At 40.9% G+C, this 22,642-nt stretch overlaps 1 protein-coding gene across 1 annotated transcript in view; it reads left to right on the plus strand.

Annotated features, from left to right (window-relative positions):
* The window catches only part of TMEM212 (transmembrane protein 212), a 57,761-nt gene that overhangs the window by 15,243 nt on the left and 19,876 nt on the right, over positions 1–22,642 (plus strand). The window lies entirely within an intron of this gene.

Consider the following 22,642-nt stretch of genomic DNA (forward strand, 5'->3'; position numbering starts at 1 on the left):
AACCTTGAGGCTCCTTCCAGTTCTACAATCCTGTCTTTCTTTCCTGTTTCATTCTTAATAAATGAAATTAGTTAATGGCCCACTATGAGGAGGCCACACATCCAGTGACGTATGTTGACATAATGGTTAAAGGTACAGCCATAACTATCATGACTCAATTCCTGATCATGTCCAAACTCTTTGGTCTCAGAAACCAACCAATGAAGGAAAACCCAAAGTTCTGTAAAGACCAGAAGGGTGGGTGGGCTGGCTGCCACTGGATTACTCCAAAAGTTTGGCTTTCCTAATGGAAATATTGCTAACATTAGTCAAATGCAGACATCTTCATTCAGATCCTCCCCCTTGGAGCTCAGGAGAGTGTAAACAGCATATGCTTTTTGGCTGGAGAGTAAAAGAAACTCTCCCAGACTTTTCTCTCTATAGATGAAGAAGTTGACGAAAAGCGCTCAGTCACCAACATACCCCACAAACCATCAAGTTCATTCACCCAGCCTTCCTTGACCTCCTGCAATATGTGACACATTTTGGGGTGGAAGAGAGGTGGCCACAGGGGGGGGAGTTTGTGTACTCCCACTTCAAATGAGTTTTGAGATGGATGGAGGTATGAAAGGAACAGGAAGAATGACTCCCCTTTTTCTTTCCCACTACCTCCTTCCTCATCCTGTGACTCATATCCTTTCCCTGATGGCTTCTCACTCCACTAGCTAATGGAAAGAATGGGGTAACAGGATCCTAAAAGAAAAGAATTTCAGAAGCAATGGTGAAATTTATGTATTAAAAAAGGAGTTTTAGATGAGATGATGAAACTGAAGTATAAGAAAATCCAAGCTCCCCCAAGAAGAGCTAGAACCTTATTCCATTTTGCTTTAAAGTATAAGCTCCCTGAAGGTAGGGACTATCTCACTTTTATACTTGCATGCCCAACAGCATGACGCGTAGTAGGTGCTTAATAACACTTGGTGGAGGGTGATAGCTCCACCGATCTTTGAGTCTTGACTTTAAGGAAATCCAAAGTTATGCTCCTTGAGAAGACTGATGGAACTAATCCATCCTGGCTTCTCCCTTCCTTCCCCGTGCTAGATTATTCCTTTTGGTAGGTTGTAGTTTTCTTCTCTGTCGTTCTAGTCAGCCCTCCCTGCCCACCCCCCACTCCTCTAGGTAATACATTATCTCATTTGTTCTCCCAATAGCCTCTTCAAGTAGACTTGGTAATTACACAAAGTCAGGAATGGATTAGAGAGCCTTAGACCCACTCTGCCATTTCATTTATGGGAATATGATGAAATTGGGGGTGTGGGAGGAAGATTGAAGGAGAGGTAAGGTTCTACTGGAGAAATTTTCTTACTCAAGTCTGTAGAAATTTGAGGCTCATGCTTGCTCATGGAATCCCAGAATCCAATATTGAGAAGGGGCCTGGGAAGCCAACCCTTTCCTAAAAAAAGACTAGCCTCTATAACATCTGAGACAAGTCCAGCTTGTCCTTGAAGACAGAAAGAACCCATAGCTCCACTGACCTAACCCATAGAGTTCTTAATTAGGAAGTTTTTTGTCCTGTATTTTAGGGCCTAATCCTGCAGTCTGTAAATTCCATTCATTGTTCTTGATTCTACCCAAGCAGAGCAAGGCTAATGGATCTGAGGCTTGACAACCATTCATACCCTATCCACCCACCTACCAAAGCTTTCTCTCTCTCCTCCAAGTTGAGTATCTCCAGGCCTTCAAAATAGGCTCAATTAACCTACTGGGCAAAAACCCACCAGGAGCCCTCCTAGAGAGAGGAAAGTCTACCTGGGGGGCAGTGGTCAGAATGAAGAAGTGGGCTGCCTGGTAGCTTCCTATTTTAAATCAATTACTTTTTCTAGACAGGTACTGAATTCTGTTCTTTTTAGACTACTGCCTTGCATCCTTGGCAAGACTCAGATTGACCAGTTCTACTTATGGCTCTTGTAGTCAAAGGCTAATACTAAGCTTAGAACTAGATTTTAGATCTAAAGCTGGGAGGAATCTGAGGAGAAGGGGGTGCCATTATGTCCAACCCTCTCATTTTACAAATGAGGCCCAGAGCCAATTATTTTTCCACAGTCTATCCCTGGGCAGTTACCTGGGATGAGAGATGAGGAGAATTAGAAAAAAGAGGTTGAAAAGGGAAGACAATTCTTTGTGGGTTTGAGGAGGTCTACCAGTAAGGAGTATTATACATCATGCCGGGTTCTTTCAGTGTATTGATTGGTTTTGCAGAATTTGTTTTCATATCTTTTTTCTTTATTATAAAAAACCAAGTCTTGTGGTATAATGGCTCTCCAGGAGGCAGGAGGGGAAGGGATACAGGGAAATGATGCTATAAAAGATGATGTCAATAAAAAATATTTTTAAAAAAGGAAAAAGAGGATGAACTAGAGAAGAATGAAGCCCAAATTGAGCAAATCCACAGTTTTTTCTTAGAGATGGCTTGAAGGTTTCCTGTGACTGTGGGAGTAGATGAGAAGGCAGGTGTCCATGCTGACCCTGCTGGAGGGAATGCTGGGATAGCATCCCTGTTTTGTAGGCACGATGCTCTCTCCTAACCCAGGTTCCTCTAAGAACAATTGAAGGACGGAGGACCAGTCCTGGTTTGGGTGACAAATACCAGGGTCTCTTAGCAAGGAGCATGCCCTCAGTGTACATGCATTTTTAGGATGAGACAGCCCAGAATAATCCATAGTGGCAGTGCATCATGTTACATTAGCAAGGACTGGCTCCTGATGGAAATGAATTATGACATTTTGTGCTAATAAAGATGGCAAGGTCTGGAGCCCAGGGGAAGTGTACAGAATCTGAGCACGGTCAGAGCTAGGATCCAAACAGATTTTGACAGGCTAGACTGGGCTAGATGGAAGAAGGTGAAATTTAAAAGGGATGAATGCAAAGTCTTACACTTGGGTTCAAAAAATCAGCTTTGCAAGTAGGAAAGGAAGGGAGAGACTGAGCATTCATATCTTATTTGATCATCACAACAGCCCTGCAATGTAGGTACTATTAAGATCTCTATTTCATGGTTGAGGAAATTGAGGCAAACAGAAGTTAAAACACTTGCCCAAAAATCACACAGTTAGTAAGTGTCTGAGGCTGTATTTGAACTCAGGTCTTCCTGCCCCCAGGCTCAGTGCTATATCCACTGTGCCACCTAGCTGCCTCTAAAGTAAATGAGTACAAGATGGAAGTGGGGATGGAGGGGTGGGGGTAGGGGAGAAGTATAACTGGGCAGCAATACATCTGCCAAAGAATGGGGATCTGACATGGGCTGCAAAGTCAAAATGAGTCAACAATGTGATGTCAGACAAGAAAAAGAATGAAGACATTAGCAGAGGAATAATGTCCAGGGATAGGGAGGTAATAGTCTGACTGGATCTGGAAAGATGGGACCTGTTCTGGGAGCCAATTTTGAGAAAAATCATTGATTAGCTGGAAAGAAACCCAGAGTGGGTGACTGTATAGTGAAACAGCTTGACTTCATGAGATTGGAGGATTTTAGTTGAAGGAAATGGAGACATTGTAACCATCTAGAAGCCTTGGACTTAATCTTCTAGACTCCAGAGGGAAGAGCTGGGGGGCAAAGGATGGAAGTTTTAGGATACTAAGACATATATGTAGAGATAAATGGAACCACAGAGGTCAGCTAGTCCAACCCTTTGCTTTGTAAAGCAAGCAAGACTGGGTGGACATGTTTGGTTATGATACACGTGGAGGAGATTCTTAATTAGCTCTCAGTTGAATTACACATCCTCTGAGAGCCTTTCCAGGCCTGATATTCTGTGACTCTTGATCCTACAAATAATTTGACTTGAGTTCTTTCATTCACTTGTGGAGCATTGATTTGGTATCTATTGAGTGCAAAGCTCTGAACTTACATTCTTGGTTACCATGATTTCCATTGCTTTTTCTCTTTGGCAAAGGAAAATAAAGGTGCGTTTGTTTGTTTTGCTTTTTCCCTCTTGCTCAAACTTTAGAAAATATGGTATTTCCTCAAAAGGCAGGCTGGGTTATTTGTAAAAGTTTGGAACTTGCCCTAAATCTGAATGCATTCAACACTGCCCCCCCGCAACACACACACACATACACACATACATACACACACACACACACACACACACACACACACACACACACACCACTAGTTATGCTCTATTCCCAGCCCACTGACAGGGACAGCTGAAATAAGTACAGCATTAAAAATAGTACTGTTTGAAAGTAATCCACATTCTGTTGCCTCACACTTCCTCCTTCTATGCATAGGCAGAATGCTGATCAAGCTCAACCACATCCCTTCCCTTCCACGTCTGGAACATCAAGTTCCCCTCCCTAATTTACTGCACATTTCTGGAAAGCTGACTGTCTATGCATACACAACATACACACACACACACACACACAGGTGGGCAGATTGAAAAGGAGATGACAGGCAAGGCTTTGGAAAAGTAGGAGGGAGGGGGAGAGGGAGAGAAATTGGTACATTTCTCTCTCCCAAGTTCTAAGAGAGCAGGGTTGTTCTGAAGAAAATGTGAACTCCTCCAGATGCTGAGGATGGAATTGTTGCCAACAGGCTTCCTCTGGAGCAGTTTACACTCCCCTGTCTCTCAACGGCTCCTGTCCTCTGGGTACCCATGTCCTCATGGTGTACCAGAATGGAAGCTTTCCTTCAAAAGCCAAAAGATGAAGACATGTTTGGACCAGAACAAAACTGGATTATGAAAAGTTCAAAAGGTTAAAAAATCTCCAATGAGGTTCCAATGACTTGAAAGCTTTTAATCAGAGAGAGGGTGCTTTGGGGTTGATGAAGTCTCAGGGTAGGGCTGTGAAGGGGTATAGGTGAAAGTCATGGAAAATGTTAGGGAATGGGCCACCCTGTTTGGGACTTGGCAAGATAGGAAATGTCGTCAAAAGAAACAAGAGGGTCACATGCTTGTAAAAATTTGATGGAAAATAAAAAAGTAGCAAATGACCTCTCAGCATGCATGGTTCAGAAGGCAAGGATTTAGGGCCAGAGCAACAGAGTTAAAACTGAGGTTGACTGTTACCTGCCTTAGAGGAAGCTTGGCATAAGAAGAGTGAGTTGGAAGACTAGTTCGGATTTGCTCTTTGACACAGTGACTGGGTTTACAAAGCCTCACGATGCCTACTTCCAAGGTAGATATGGCAAATATTTTTTGTGTCCATTTCAGGAAGTGAAGGAAATTTCTCAGGGTCACAAAGTTAATAAGTGTCTGAAGCTGAATTTGAACTCAGGTGTTCCTGAATTCCAGCACTCTGTCCATCACAGGAAAAACAGGGATATCGTATCAGGGGACCTTCCTTCAGTAAGCACAAAGCCTAAGTAGAGGAGTTCAATGAAATAAAAAGGCCAGGATGTCCTCATTTTTGGACCATTCAGTAACAAGTGGCCTAGAGGAGATAGGATCAGGGTGCAGGAGAAATTGCAGCTGTCCTGGACAGCTCCCCAATGCCTCCTCCTCCATGAGGAGGAATGGCTTCATTTATTTTCATTTCATTATCAACTGTTATTTTTTTTAATGAAAGGGGAGAAAGAAAATATTTTTTTCTTAGTATGTCATATGGGATTTTTTAATGAGCTCAGAAATCTGTTTCCTTTCTATAAAAGATACAGGTAGTACCTTTGAATTCTGTCCAGAAATGATTTTTTCCAGTCTTGTGATTTTATTGGTAGAAGGAATGACAGTGTAAAAACTCCCTCTACTGAGTGGCCCAATTTCTCCATAACTTAAAGCTTTAGGGAGTTGCTTGGGGGCACATAAAAGTTATCATAAGGATTATTATTAATACCATTATAACTGTTATCATTAAGGTCAGCTAGGTAGTGCAATGTATAGAGTGTAGGGCTTGGAATCAGGAAGACTCATCTTCCTGAGTTCAAATCTAGCACTGGCTATGTGACCTTGGACAAGTCACTTAATCCTGTTTGACTCAGTTTCCTCAACTGTAAAATGAGTTGAAGAAAATATCAAACCACTACATTATCTTTGCCAAGAAATCCCCAAATGGGGCCACAAAGAGTCAGACACAACTGAACCACAATTATTATTTTATAGTGTCACCCTATGAGCCTAAGGTATAAGGCTGCTTTATAAATAGATGAAGGGTCATTAGAAAGAAACTAAAAGGTTATCTCATCCAACCACCTTCTTTTTTGCCGATGAAGAGGTTTAGGTCTTGAGAGATTAACTGTCTTCCTAAGATCACCCACATAAGTGGCAAAGCGAAGATTTGAACCTAAATCTTTTTTGAAGATTTGAACCTAAATTCTACTAAATTATGGCTTTTTCCTTCATCCTAAGCTGCTTCTCAGAGCAAAGCGAGGTCTTTCTGGTGCTTCAGAAAACAAATCCCCTTTGAATTGGATTTCATGATGGATCTATGTTGTGCTTAATCAATCAATAAATATTTACTAAATGCCTATTACATTCCAGACATTGTGTGTAGTCTATAGGGCTATATTATAGAAAAAAATAACATCAGAGTCAGAAGGACCTGTTTCAGACCTACCTCTGACTCATACTGACTGTGTAATTCTGGACAAGTTAATTAACCTTTTGATGACTCAAGTCACTTTCAATAATTTGAAGAATAAATGCTGATCTGATTTGGTAGAGGGAGATTCCTTGCCAGGAGTTCCCAACACAATGAAATCATAGATTGAGACAAAAAGGAGAACAAACATAATAGATTCTGATGTTTCTTCCTACAAAAGTCTTCCCAAAAGCATTATGGCATCCCTATTATCTCATAGATGCAAAGAAGTCAATTCAAAACAAACATTCAATGAGCATTTACTGTCTGACTCTGTCAACCCGTTTGGAGTTTTTCTTGGCAAAGATATTGGAATGGTTTGCCATTTTTTTTCCTCCAGCTCATTTTCTTAAGTGACTTGTCCAAGGTCACACAGTCAATAAGTGCCATCAAATCTGAACTCGGGAAGATGAGTTTTCCTGATTCCTGCCGATTCTTTGTGCACTATGGCGCCCCCTAGCTGGGAATACAGAGACAAAACAACAAGTACAACCAGGAGTCCCTACCCTCAAGGAGCTGACTTTCTACTGGGTAGAAACCAGAAACAAATTTAATAAATACAAAATATGCAAAAAGTTATCTCAAGGAGGAGAGAGTACTAATACTTAAGTCAAGGTGGCTCCAAAGAACGTTTCTGTACAGGAAAAGGCATCTAAACTGGGCTTCAAAGGAAGTCAGGCATTGATTCTAAGGAAGAAATACATTTTAGATGGGAGAACTCAGTGTGCAAAAACCTGGAGGTGGGAGATTGAATTGAGAGTATTGGAAAGGCAATAATAAGAAAGAACACTGGGAAGGTAGGCTGTGGAGAGCTATAAAAATGCCACACTGGACAGTCAGTGTGACATGGTGGATAGGGCATTGACTTTGGAGTCATGAACACCTGACCCCAAATTCTATGTCAAGAAACTCACTAGTGGTCCTGGGCTCATCACTCAATCTCTTTGAGATTCCATTGATCTACCTGTAAAATAAGGCAGTTGGACTCAATGTTCTCCGAGATATCATGCAGCTCTAAATCTATAATGCTCTTTTTTTCTAGAGCATGGATGGTTGAGCAGGAAGGTAACATGGTCAGAGCCAGGCTTTAGGAGTATTAATTCAACAGCCATTGGAAGATGACTTGGAGCAGAGAGAGATAGAAGTCAAGAAGGCTGGCTAGGAGTCTATTACAGTAGTCCAGGTTAGAGGTGATGAGGGCCTCAACAATGGTCAAGGCCATTTGGGTTGAAAAAAGAGGAGAGATTTTTCAGGTATTGTACAGGAAGATTTGGTAAAAGCTGACAATTGATTACATATGGGCAGAGGAGGGAGGGAAGAAGAGAGGGGAGACAGAGACAGAGACAGATGGAGAGAGAGAATGAGAGAGAAAAGGGAGAAGGTGAGAGTGAGAGACAGATGGAGAGAGAGAAGGGGAGAGAGAGAGAGAAAGAGAGAGAAAGAAGAAAGGATGGCTATCATGATGATAAAAAGTAAAAAGTGCTCATCATATTACACAAATAATCATCTGACCTTCCATTAGGACTATAGGGACTTGAGCTTGATTTTCTAGTAGGGGTCATGGACCAAGATGATGGAAGGTCTTATTCATGAAGAATGGGGATCACTTGAAGGAAGTAGAGATTTTTAGTCTGGTGATGAGAAGGCTTAAGAGAAAACAAGAAGATTGTATTAAAGTATTTGAAGGACTGTAATGTGGAAAAGGGAAGAGATTTATTGTACTTAATAATAAGCAGCAGTTGGTGGTACTTCAGATAGAGTGCTTGGCCTAGAGTCAAGAAGATAGGAGTTTGGGCATCGAGGTGGTACAGTGAATAGAGCACTGGCCCTGGAATCAGAAGGACCTGAGTTCAAATCCAGCCTCAGATAGTTAACACTTACTTACCTTGGGCAAGTCACTTAACCTCAATTACTCTGCCTTCCCCCCTCCAAAAAGCAACCCCCCCCCAAAAAAAGATCTGAGTTCAAATTCAGCCTCAGGCTCTTTCTATGACCCTGGGCAGATCATTTAACCTCTATTTGCTCCAATTTGCTCACCTGTAAAGTGGAAATAATAAGAGAGCCTACCTCCCATGGTTGTGGTGAGGAACAAATGAGATGATATTTGTAAAAACCCTTAGCACAGTGCCTGACAATAGGAAGCTCTATATAAAGGCTAATTCCCACCCCTAATGATAAACACTATCATTTATAGCATTTTAAGTTTTATTAAAATGAAAAAAGTATTTTTTGTATTGGTAAGCCAATACTACCTCACTTTATCCTCACAAAAACCCTGGGAGATAAGTACAATTTTTATCTATGTTTTTTTGATGAGGAAATTGAGGCAGAGAGTTAAGTGACATAGCCAGTCAGTGAGTGATGTGGGATTGGAACTCAGGTCTTTCTAATTCTAAATTCAGTTCTTCATCCTCTGAGCCATACAACTGCCTACTTGGTCCCATTCAGCAGAATCAGGGGCAGTGGAAGGGAAGTGCACAAAGGCAAAGTTACACTTGATGTAGGAGAAACATCCAAATAATTGGTGTGACCCAAAATCAGGGTGGGCTACCTCCAGAAGGCACAGGCTAGGAATCTTAGTCAGTCTCTGAAATTCCTTCCTCCTCAGATACTGTACATGATTTGATTTAGCATCACAAACAGAAGAGATCTCAGGGACCATCTACTCTAACTTCCTAATTTTACAGGTGGGGAAACTGAAACCCATGGAGATTAAGTGATTTGACAGGTTAACAAAAGTAATAACCATTAGAAGCAGGATTTGAACTCAGTTCCTCCAACAATAAAGTCAGTACTTTTCCCTTCTGTCATCCTTTTTTAAGCTTGCTAGTGCTAAAAACCACACGTATCAAAATTGAGGGCTTTCCCCATTCCTGTTGGGTGAGTCTACTCTCTGAGATTCAAAGGGAGTGTTCAGTGTTAAGGTGCCCCCTGAAAAATGAGTCATGCTCACCTTGAGATGACCTTAGAATTACACACACCTTACCAACAATCCTCTCTTCTTTCCCCAAATAAAATTACATTTCTATGTTAGAACAGGACAACTATTATCCAAGGGTATTTGCATTTCACGTATCCAGTGGAAACATACTAAGGGTGATAGTAACTTGCCAAGGGAGGAAATGAGATTGAAGCACTGGTTTCAGTGTGTTGAAGCAAGTTGGGTGTTTTGCTGAATGGGCATTGTTGACATCTCCCTAGCTGCTCTGTTTCTCAATGTTCACTTTGTACATTTTTGTGAAAATTAAACTTTTTTCTAAACTTCATTAGTGGCAGAAAATATTTTTTAAATCATTTTCTATCCAAGAATCTAGTTTTATTTTGAAAGGGGTTTATTCTTCTCTCTTTCCGGCCACACCCATTCCCATTGGCAACAAATTAGGCAAAATTCCCATCTTGGTCTAAAATGTTAGCATTAAAATGGTTTTGAAAAGAAAGCAAAAATTTTATCCTAAAGCTGAAATGCAGCTATTTCAGAGGGTAGAGACTTGAATAAAATCCAGAAACCCAACTCCTCTGTTATCATCATTAACCTATACAAGGAACTGAATTTGTCTCGGTAAATGATATTCCAAATGTCCTTTAATGGAGCAATGTTGGTGAAATCATTTTTTCTATAGCTATTTTGAAAAGTGGAAAAATGATTGAAATAACACTATTGGAAGTATGTGGGCGTTTCTGAAATAGCAACTGATTTCTATGGAGTTTATAAAGTGCTATAATTATAAAATCATAGAATTTGAGCTCTATGATCTCACCTTAAAAATAAACTGATCCATCTTCTTTTATAGGTGGAGAAACTGAGTCCTGGAGGAAGTAAAATGACTTATCCAAGGTCATATAGATTTTAAAATGCTAAATCTGGGATTCATAGAGGCAGCCAAGTGGCACTTCCTGGAGTCAGAAAGACCTGAGTTCAAATCCAGCCTCTCAGACACTTACTATCTGCATGACCCTGAGCAAGGCACTTAACTGCCATCTGCATCAGTATCCTCAACTTTAAAGAAAGATGATAATAGCACCTGCCACCCAGAGTTGTTGAGATAATATCTATAAAGCTCTTAGCACAGAACCTGGCACATAGTAGGCATTTCATAAAACTTCTCCCCCTTTAATACTCCACCATTCTGATTTCAAATGTTTTGCCCTTTCCATGGAAGCACAAAAACTTGTCACCTAGGTAAAACAGGTCTTGGTAGAATTTCCACTTTATAGACAAGAGAACCGAAGTCTAAAAAGATAAAGCAACTTCCTGATGGTCCCACAGCTGGTCTGGAGGAAGGATTGGAATCCCCTTCCTGACTAATTCCAGTTTTCTGCACATATTGCCTCTCAAAATTATCTCCCTAGAAACACAATGAGAATAAACAGAGAAATAAGGGAACAAAACAGGAAAAACAGGAGTCACTTCCTCCTGAGACTTCCCATGACAGTCATGTGAGAAGAGAGAAATTTAAAATTCATATTTAAGAAAAAATGGTCTAATCAGGAACATTCGAGTGGTGGAATTGCAAAGAGGAGGAGAGAAAGAATTATTTTACCTAATGTAATCAAAATTAAATAATGTATATTTAGAATATTCACTCAAGTTATTGTCCAAAGGACAAAGTTGATTTCTTGGCTTAGTTCTAGCTGTCATCATTTGACAAATAAAGAAGAAAATTAAAGCATCAGCCACTCCAGGAGCATGAAAGGAACATGGTGGTGTGAGTAGATTACAACATATTTACCCACCAAGAATTATGCAAGGGAATGCAAAAGAAAGCCAACGACTGATGGGATAAGAATGAGGGATGAGGGAGGCAGAGTTCTTGAGCTCCAGTGATGCCTTAACAATGTCACAGAACTCCAGGAACCCTCCCACTCCAGACTGAGAGGACCTCCAATGGAGGATGTATACAACAGCAATTTGAGTAACTGAGAATGCATGGGGGGAGGGGCGGGAGAAGATGGTGATAAGTATCATCAGAGGAAGCATCCACATTGATTAACTCAAGAAACATTGGAGGGTCCAAGTACACAATGGGTTTTGAAGTATATGTTACTGTCCTATTCAATTATTGGTTGGCTTCTAAAATTACATTGATAACTGCACATTTGTCAAGGGATTTAAGATCATAGAATCAGAACTCAGAGATCATTTGGTCCAACCCTCCCATTTTACTTATGAGGAAAGTGAAGCCTAAACATGGGGATGGATTTACATATGGTCATACTGAAGAGACAGGATTTGAACTCAGGTCATGGGACTGCAGATCTATTGCTTTTTCCTTTGGGTCATACTTGATAGCTCAATGATCATCATCCTAACAATAATACAGCTTGTTAAGGTTTTCAAATCCATTTACATATGGAAGCCACTTTTAGGAGCCCCAACACAATACATAGCTATGGTTCAAGGGGAGGTGAAAGCTATCTGAATGTGGACATGCTTTTGTCCTAGTATTTCCTAAGCTCTGTGGGTTTATGACTTTATCTGAAGGCTGACTGCCTAGAGTGCCACAGACTCTGACTTTAGGCTATGGTGCTTATGAGGAAGAGAGAAGAAATTCAACAAATCAGAATGCAAAACAAGGAAGAGGACAGGGGAAAGGGGCAGCATTACTAGCAGGAGATGCAAGTATGGCCCCCTGGAGATTGCTCAGGGGTCAGGAAGAGCTGAGAGGAGTCCTAAAGCAGTGAGTTGAGGATGTTTCAAGCATAAACTATGTCCTCGGTGAATGAATCCCATATTGCTGCCTCATCTGAGGCTGGAGAAGGAGCAGTCATATTTCTTTCCCCTTTCCCCTTCTCTCCCTATGGAGAGGGTAGGAAACCTGATAACTTAACTTAAGGAAACCCTTAAAGGTTCCCTGGGGAAACTGAAAGTTTTCCTAAGGTCAGAGTCTTCGACCTTTTGGGCAGTCAGCCTTCAGATAAAGTCGGAAATCCCTTCCAGAACTTAGAGAACACACAGTTATCCCTTTCACATGGCAGGGGTTAGGGACACAGCACCCCCAAGATCTGGAAAATCCACGTAAAATGTTTTGGCCATCCCTTTGTAGAAGAAGTCTAAATTACTGTGATATTAAAAGATAAAACATGTTTACATTATATAACTGTACATATATTTTATGAATTGCTGAGTTTCTAAACTTTTCCTCTGTCATCTGTGGCTTCCACAAAACTCCCCCAAAATTCCCATTTAATTTCTTATGTCGACCCTCAATAGAACGAAAACTATGATGGGGAAAATCATAATGTAGGAGGGATAACAATACTAAGAAAAAAGCCTGTTCATATGCAGACACCTTCTACCTTCTCTCCCTCCATTTCTTTATATTTTGCTGGATCTCCTAAAAGGGGGTTCTGAGTGCAAATGGCATTGTGAGTTTTTTAATCACATCAAGTCCCCTGTTTTTCTCCTGGGTGGAAAGCAATTAACATAAATCCAAAGTTTCGTGTTGTATCTCAGTTAACATTTATGGCAAAGTAGGGGAGAGACAGACTGATTTCTCCTTTGGCCACATGAAAGATACCTTGCCTAACTCCGTTATATTTTAGGCTTTTCATTCAGGTTCTTGGACAAAGTGATGAGATCACATTGAACTTTTAAAACCTGAAAAATAATTGAGAATCATACACCTGTGTGTGATCTAATGAGTACCCTAGGCTCTGGTAGGAACAATATAAAGGCAGTTATCATATATTGTTTATATGAAAGCCAAGCCCCCATGAATGAAGGGGAGAGTAAGTTGTTTGGAAAGGGAAAACTAAGGTCCTGAATAGGATTCAGTTGCTAGAGAAGTTCTACCCATATGAAGGAGGTGGGAGAGTGGGATGGAAGTGGAGGGGGGAGTTATTCAGATATGCTCAGATAGGTCCTCTGTCTCAGTGTGTGTGAGTGACACAGCTCAGCTCAGGGCCACCTGCTACCACATACACATGGTCTTATTGGAACTGCATCTAAGGGGGTCCTCATCAGCAATTATACAATAAAACAAAATAAAAATATATTCTCTGTATTACTCAGAAAAGTGGTAATTCCGGAAGGATTTCTAGTTACACTGTTTACAAGGATAATAAAATAGTTAACCAGTTATATTGGTCAACTATCATTATCCTGCCAATTCAATCCCATGGGACAAATATTTATAAAGCATCTAATATTTGCAAAGCATTGTGCGTCTCTCTTCAAGAAACTTACCCTCAGTTGGAGAAGGGGGTGTGGAAGAATGCATCATTTGGACAGATAAGTAAACCCAAAGTAGTTTCAAAAGGGAGAGATCATTAATAATTGGATAGTATTAATAAAAGCATCAAGCAAGAAATGGCAATGCTTTGGAGACCCTAGGGAGTATGTGGAGGCAAATGTGAAGAAAGGACAGATTCCAAAAATAGGGAGACCACTGTTAGAAAGGTACCAAAATGAGAGATGGACATTCAGACATCAAGGAAAGCTAGCTGGCCAACTTGACTGGAACGGAGGTAGTCTGAGGGGAGTCAAGTCAAAATAAAGACTGGCAAAGTAGGTAATCCTCCAGATTGTGGAGGACTTTAGATGCCAGGCTGATGACTTCGAATTTTGTCCTAGAGTTAATAGAGAGCCATTGAAGACATGATCAGATCTGTGTTTTAGGATTATCTTTGTTGTTCTTAAGCAGCTGTAGGGTTCCCTTCCACACACAAGGCAATCCCATTGGACATCCAGACATGAATTTCCTCTGGGTTTAATTGAATTTTAGGAATTACTTCTTAAAAAACAAATTATCTTACTTAAAAAAAAAACTTCCTTTACATGAGTCTCAGGTAAATGAAACTCTAATTACCTAATTTTTAAAGGGTTGATTCAACACAATTTTTCCTGCTTTGTGCGATATAAAAATTGTCCTAGAATCCAAGAACAAGGGGTGGGGAGGGTGGGAGAAGCCACAAGTTAATATAATCCAGAGTAACAAAGCATGTGCCCCCTGTCAAATACATTTGTCTTTAGCCAGAGGCTTTCCCAAAGTCACCTGTCAGGAATAATGAAGCCATCTCAAGCCATGCACCAAATCAGAGAGGAGAGAATGTAGTGATTAGGTCAAGTTTAATCATCTTGTCATTTCAGGTTAATAATCAGCTTCACCTCTGAGAGATGATAAGAGAATTTAGGGAAGAAAAGGGGAGTCACTGTAGGAAAGCTGAGATAGGAAGGGAAAGCCTTTCCTGTTAAAAGCATAAGGGGCATCCTTGTATGGTGAGCTGGGAAAAGTCCTGGACAGGGTCACAAGGTCCTTTGTCCTAGTCCTTGCTTACTTAATCAACAAACATTGATTAAATGCCTAGTATGATCCAAGCATTTCAGCCAGGTGCTGGGGATACAGAAGTGAGTCCCTGCCCTCAAGAAGCTTACAGTCTACATTAGCTCTGGTCTTTACCAGGGCCATCTCCAGTTGTCCTGATCTATATCTGGCCAGTGGACCCAGATGGCTCTGGAGGAGAAAGTGAAGCTGGTGACTTTGCACAGCCCTTCCTCACTTAAATCCAATTCACTTGCAAGTCATGACATCATCTTCTGGATGTCATGGTCCTCTTCAAGAACTAAGGACAAACAATGACCTATCAATCATTTACTTCTCTGTGCATCTGCTACCTTATTCTTAAATATAATAATATAATAGAACATAATTCTCAATTATAATAGTCAGTAGCATTTATATTTTAAGGTACACAAAGCACTTTACATGCTCTGTATCAGTTAGGTGGAGCCATGGATAAAATACTGGATTTGAAGTTTGAATCTGGCCTCAGACACATTCTAGTTGAGTGACCCTGAGCAATTCACATAAGCTTTCTCAGCCTCAGTTTTCTTCATCTGTAAATGGGGATAAAAATAGCACCTACCTCCCAGGGTTGTAGTGAGACTCAAAGTAACATAATCTTTAGGTGGCACAGTGGATAGAGCACTGGGCCTGGAATCAAGACCTGGGTTCAAATTCTGTCTCAGGACACTTACTAGCCATGTGAACCTGAGTAAGTCACTTAACCATTGTCAGAAGCAAACAGAGGTTAAGTGACTTGCCCAGGATCACGCAGTTAGCAAGTGTCTGAGGCCAGACTTGAACTTGGGAGGATGAGTCTTCCTAACTGTAGCACCAGGGATTCTATCCATTGTACCACCTAGTTGCCCCTGGAGTTATGAAGGCCTGGTTCAAATCCAACCTCAAACACTCATTATGACTCCCGGCAAGTCACTTAATTTCTGTCTGCCTCAGTTCCATCATCTGTAAAACAGGAATAATAGTAACACTCACCTCCCAGGTTTGTAGTGAAAGCCAAATGAGGTAATTACTGTAAAGCACTTAGGACAGTGTCTGGCTCACAGCAGGCACTAAATAAATGCTTATTTCTTTTCCTTTCTCTCAGTTGATCAACCAACAAGCATTTATTAAGCACCTACTATAAGTCAAGCACTATGCTAGGCTTATAGGGCTAGAAAGGCAAAAAGTTGACCTCAAACAGCTTACATTCTAGTAGTGGGAGGTCCATATGTACATATATACAGTAAGTATATAAAAAATAAATACCCAATTAGGAGAAAGCACTAGTAGCTGGGAAGGTAGGGTAAGGCTCTATTTAGAAGGAAATATTTGAAGGAGACTAAGAATTCTAAAAAGTAGAGGTGAGGAAGGAGTGTATTATAGGTTTAGAGGACAGTCTGTGGTGAGGATGGGAGATGGTAGGTGTGTGGGGAAGGCCCAGAAGTTCACGTCTGACTGATGCCTAGAGCCCAATCCTGTAACAAGTGGTCTGGGGATACAGGGTTTGTGAGGGTGGGGAGCAGAACAGGAAACCTGCAGCCACAATGCCCCAGGAACACAAGCTAGAGTTCTTGCCTCCTTAAAGTAAGACTCTAAAATGCTCAGGAAAAAATTATTTAAAAAATTGGGAAAAAATTAAATGCTCAGAAAAGCTGATATATGAAGGGAGTATTTTCCCTTCCAGGAGATAACTTTTAAGGTGCTCTTACTTCAGGCAACAAGGCAGATGTTACCCCCACAAATTAAAGCTCTGATTTTCCCAAGGGAAGATTTCAGAGGGGAAGGGGGCAATTCCTTTTTGTTCATTATCAAAGATTCTCTGGCAGAGAGGAGCAGATGCCCCTCTCTCCCGGACACTTAACCCCCTCCTTCCACCCAACCCCATCCTGTCCCCACAGAACAGGGGCTGCCAGGGCAGGAGCTAGCTCATTTCACATGTAAGATCTCTTTCTATTTTTCTCCAGCTTTCTAAATTCTTCAGGGGCACCAGAATGCCATTACAATGAGTCATCCTCCCTCTTTCACTGGTTCCCGAATGACATAAACAAAGGCTGAATTTCACATCAGGAGTGACACAGGGGTTTCCTTCAACAGATTGTGGAAAGTTTTGATGTAAACAGCATTTTTCCCCTTTATTTCTAGGGTCAAAGGAATGGATGGTGAACTGAAGATGGCGTTTGGTGGAAATCCTGCTTATTCCCTGGCATCTGAAAACATCTGTGGTTTTGTGTATTTTGATCCCCAGCTATTTTTTTTTCCAAGCCTTCTTTGGTGGGCTACGTTAGTGCGATGTCACAGCTGAAATTCTTGCATTGTTTGTTTGCCAGCAGGAATTTGTAGATCTGAATTTCCCCTGGCTGAAATGATCCTCTCTCTCCCTCTCTGATAGAAGATTGTATTGTCTTGGGGGGAGGGTATCCCTATGATCACATCACCAGTCCAGGTTCCCTATGCCCCTCTTGCAATAGAATTAAAGCAACATTTTCTCAATCTCCTTTCATTACTATATCTCAAAAGTCAAGGGCAGTGACCTGGGATTTTGTTAATTCTGCCCAATTGACGCCAAGAGTACATACCCAGGGGTGAATCCCACTCTGCCACTGGCCCCCCCATCATTGCTCCCACCCCTCTTTCAGCATGATATTAAAGGGTCATATCCTTAGGCTTCCAGTAGAGTTTCATCACAGAACCATAGGCCACAAAGAGCTAGAAGAAGCCCCCTAGATGTATTTACAAGTTTGATACATTTCATCTTTGGCTCTTTCCTCTTGCTTACATCCAATCAATTGCCAAGATCTGATCATTTTCTTTTCTTTACATCTCTCACATCCATCTCCTCTCCACTCCCTTAGCCACTACCCCTAGCTCAAGGGCTCTTACTCCTTGCCTAGACTATTGCAATAATCTCCTACCTGATTTGCACATTTGTGTCTTCTCTCTTCTTCTGACATATTCTTTTAATATTTTTAAGCAAGTATGAAATTGTTCATGTTAGAATCAATGTTAAAATGTAAATGTTGAAATGGTTTTAAGGATGCTTTTGGGGTCCAAGGGCATTGCCCTCCCCTCACCTTGAATCCTTCCTTGGAACATACCTGTGTGTGCATGTGTGTGTCTGTGTGTGTGTCTGTGTGTGTGTATGTGTGTGTCTGTGTGTGTCTGTGTGTGTGTGTCTGTGTGTGTCTGTGTGTGTGTCTGTGTGTGTGTGTGGTTAAGCAAAGTCACATGCTTAGCTGGGTATTGTAAAAGGTGGATATCATCTTCTAGGAATGAGTGGCAGCCTGTGCAAAGTCATGGAGATAGGACAGGAAGCACCACATGTGAAGGCCAGTTTGTCTAGATCTTAGAATCTTAGACTAGAACATGTAGCCTGAGCACAGGGGAGGAGTCTGGCAGCCATAATATGCCCAAAATCCAAGCAAGACTTTTGTGGGGCAGTAAACAGGATATCAATTGCAGAGTCAGAGGTGTTAAGTTCAAGACCCATCTCTGATATTTGCCACCTGTGTGACCTTGAAAATATCTTTACGCCTTCCTGAGGCTCATTTTCTTATTTATAAAACGAGGGTCTTGGACTAGAAGCATTGAATATGTCTTCCAGCTCTAAAGGTGGGATCTGATGAAATAAACAAACATTGGCCATGTCTGACGACTCAGACTTGACTCTGAGGATGAGATGAGTTCCCCATCTCCCATCACTGGACACACTGGTACTTAATCCTTGCTTATTGACTGACTGACCTCTTTGCCAAGGAGAAGGAGGGTCTATGGATGTTATAACTAGTCACTGAATCTATCAGAGATCTGATGTCTTTCTTCCTTGTTTTCTTTTGCCTTGTTAGGGTCATTCTATAAATTCACTCTACCTGCTTCCCTCTGTATCTCTGTCCTGCATCTGTCACATCACTACCAGAATAACCTTCCTAATGTACACATCTGACCATGTCATTCTCTGTTTAAATAGGACAATATTGGAAAGTGTTTAGCAAAATCGCAGCACATGTTGTTCAGTCAGGTCCAACTCTTTGTGACCCCATTTGGGGTTTTCTTGGCAAGGATACTGGAGGGGTTCGCCATTTCCTTCTCTGGCTCATTTTACAGATGAGGAAACAGAGGCAAATAGGGTTAAGTGACTTGCCCAAAGTCATAGAGCTAGTAAGTGTCTGAGGCTAGATTTGAACTCAGGAAGATGAATCTTCACAATTCCAAGCCCAAACTCTATCCATTGAGCCACCTTGATACCCAGGACATAGTAGGCACTATATAAACACTTACTTAATTCCTCTTCCCTTCTCTTCCCCTGCTCAAAAGCCTTCACTAGCTTCCCCTTGTTTACAGTACAAAATATCAATTCCCTTGTCTTTCCCCAACCTGCCTCCACCTAACCTTGTCAGTGACTCCAGGTTCTAACCTATCAGGGATGACTGGCTGTTTCCAATCCAGTGTTGGGTAAAATTGCTAAGGAAAACTGCAGGGAAAGAAGAGGGCATTGGGTCTCCAAGGTTCCTACCAGCACTGCACTGATAAGCCTAAAACTCCCACATTTGCACCTGGAGAAAGAGACTAAGAAAGAGAAGAGAGGTAGCCCAAGCAACTGAGAGGAGGGTCAATATGGGAGTCCTTAACCCAAGCAGGACATCCTAAGTGTTCATGTAAATCTTTACTCAGTAATGGAAAATCCTGAGACCAAAGCCAAGTTTTGCCACTTCACGCTTGTAGGATCTTCAGGGATTCCCTCCAGTTTTGTGCCTCAGTTTCTCGATGTGTAAAATGAGAGGATATTACTAGATCTTAACTAGTTCTTAACTTTTTCTTTTCTTTTTCCAAATCAACAACATGTAGGATAATAAGGTACAGTACATAGAGTACTAGACCTGAAGTCAGGAGGACCTGAGTTCAAATCTAAACTCACATACTTCCTAGCTGTGTAATCCTGGGGCAAATCATTTAACTTCTTTCTGCCTCAGCTTCCTCATCTGTAAAATGGGAATAATAATAACACCTACTTCCTAGGGTTGTTACAAAGATCAAATGAACTAAGAGTAAATTACTATAAGTAATGATTATACCAGCAAATACAAAATAATAGTTAATATATATAAACAATAATAAATTATTGTAAGTAAAGTACTTAATATGGTGCCGGTGTGCAATGTGCTTTATTAATGTTGGTAATAGTAAGATTACTATTATTAATAGTGGCAAATGTTTTTAGTAAAATTAAATACTAAAATTACTATTATTAGTAATAAAATTTAATAATAAAATTTTTATAGTAAATTTACAATTGTTAGCAGTAAATTTACTGTCATTAGTAGCAAATTCTTATAGCAAAATTACTATTATTAGTAGTAAATTTTTATAGTAAAATTGCTATTGTTAGTAGTAAACTTTTATAGTAAAGTTACTCCTAGTGGCAGATTTTATAGTAAAATCACTCTTGCTAGTAAATTTTTATAGTAAAATTACTATTGTCATTAATTATTCACACTTCTATAGTGCACTGAGATTTAGGCTTTGCTTTCCTCCTGATAACTCTATGAAAAAAGTGAGAATAAATACCATTATCCTCAGACTCCAAAAATAAAATGGCTTGATCAAAGTCACATAGCTAGTAAAGAGTAGAGCCAGGATTCACAGCCAAGCTCCGGTTTTGGGGGCTGAGCCTGGCATTCTCCCCAGTATGGCACACCATGATAGGCACAAAGTGAGACCAGGACCATTAGGGCACAGAATGGGTTAACACTGAGTGTCTGATGCAGACAGCTAAAACTAGTCAGGCATCCAGAGAGAGATGGAGTTGAAGGCTATCAACCCTGGCATTCACAAACTAGAAAGCAGAAATTTAGCTCTGTCTTTGACCACAAGCAAGAGTCAAATAGCTAACTCCCCCTGGCTGTTCCTTCAGTAAAGCCAAGAGAGAAGAAAAGGAGTGTTCTTTTTCTGACAGGAAGGTTTGAGGCTCTACCTTGCTTTGAAATAACCTGTTTTCACCCAAGCAGACTGCTGATTCTCTTGACTAATGAGATCAGCAGCCACAGAAGTAAGATGGTCAGCTTTGTGCTCTCAGCACAAAGTGAAGATGCTAGCCTAGGGGCTGAACTGCTTTGAAATGAGGCTGGGGAAGAAGGAGGAAAAAAAAAAAAGAAACAAACCCTCTTCCCTCTCCGCCTCCCCACCCCACCCCAGCCCAAAGGAGATTCTTACACAGTGCCATCATGCAATCTTGAAAACCTCCCTAGAGCTGTAGTTCACTCTCCTTGGACATATGCGAATTGTCTCAGATGCACTGAGCTTCTGCCAATGCACAACTTATAATAACAGAGCAGGAATGCAATGGGAGCCCTTGCTCTCTCTCCACAAGCCCTGAAAGAAGAGTCTCTCTTGACAGGGCAATTGAGGCCCTTGACATTCCAGGAAATAGTTTACTAATGTCATTCAGGCCAAAGTCATATCCAATCCCAGGGAGAGGCTGCACAACAAATACAGTAACCAGAGTCTTTAAAAAAGAAAACATAAAAAACCCAAACAGGGAACCATCCTGTATCCTTTATACAAGATTGGGTTGGTTTTTGGTTTTTTTTATATAGGTAAGGCATCCAAATTTAATTGAACAGTGTCACTATTGATTAAACCTGATACAGAAGGGATGGGTTGCTGCCAAGGAGTTGGCAAGCACATCCAGTGTAGTGCCGCCCACCTCACCCTTATTTTCTTAGGTACTGGATCCAAATCACATTCAGACCTTTATGGGAGTCCCTAACTTTTCATTTCTGCTTTTCATTTTATCTGTAATCACTGCAGGGAAGAGAGAGTGACCCTGTGCGTGATAAACCACGAGTTCAGGACTTAGAGATAAACAAGAAGCTCCCACAGATAATGTCATTTCTTGTAGGAAAGATTGCCCGAGAGGACAAAGGAGCTGGGCAAAAACCAAGGATCCTAAATTCTGGGGTCAATTCATTTAAATCCCACTCAATAAGCATCTGTTAGGTGCTTATGGTATACCAGGCACTCTATGAAATGCTGGGTGTGTGTACATGAGTAAAAGCCAAGTAGTTGTTGTTAATAGAAATATTTGGGGTGAAGGGAGACTCACTGGGGAGATTGAAAAAGGCTCATCTTAGGAGGTAACACTTAGGCTAAATCTTGAAGGGGAAGCTGACAAACAGAAGTGACATTGAACAAAGAATCGGGTAGACTGGGGGTGCAAATACCACCTCTGACAATGACCAGCTATGTGATCCTGGGCAAAGCACTCAACATCCCTCTGAGCCTCAATTTTCTCATCTGTAAGATAGTCGCATGATTTATTATAGCATCTGGAAACCTGTGCATAATTTGTGGTCCCGAGATTACATTTTAAGAAACACTGCTTCAGTCAAAATTTGTTCCAAATGTTAAATTCACATTTATAAAAAGAAGCTATTCACCATAACTAGTGTTTCTTATGCAGATGATTGCAAATAAATAAGTCAACTTCTAATTGTGCCCACATCATCTGTTGAGCACAGGAGGTATTATCAAGCCTCTGACAAAAGGTTGACCAGATGAATATAGTCACAGACCTAATTAATCTGTGCTTGTCCTCAATCAATATTCCTCACTGGTGTAGATGATTGAGTTAACTGTAAAATAAGACTAATACTAATTTGCTTAAGGTTGCAGGCCAGATTTGTGCTCCTCTGCTAACCTTTTTTCTTTAGTTAGTCAAGGTCTTACTCCAACACTGTTCCTGTTTGGGAATGCCCTAAGTCAGAGAAAGCATGGCTCTCAAGGTTAGGTTAGGATGTTCAATA

The sequence above is a fragment of the Petaurus breviceps genome, unplaced genomic scaffold (assembly GCF_028583685.1).
Source record: "Petaurus breviceps papuanus isolate PSGF00001 unplaced genomic scaffold, PetGlider_PUasm1.0 173, whole genome shotgun sequence".
Classification (NCBI taxonomy): Eukaryota; Metazoa; Chordata; class Mammalia; order Diprotodontia; family Petauridae; genus Petaurus; species Petaurus breviceps.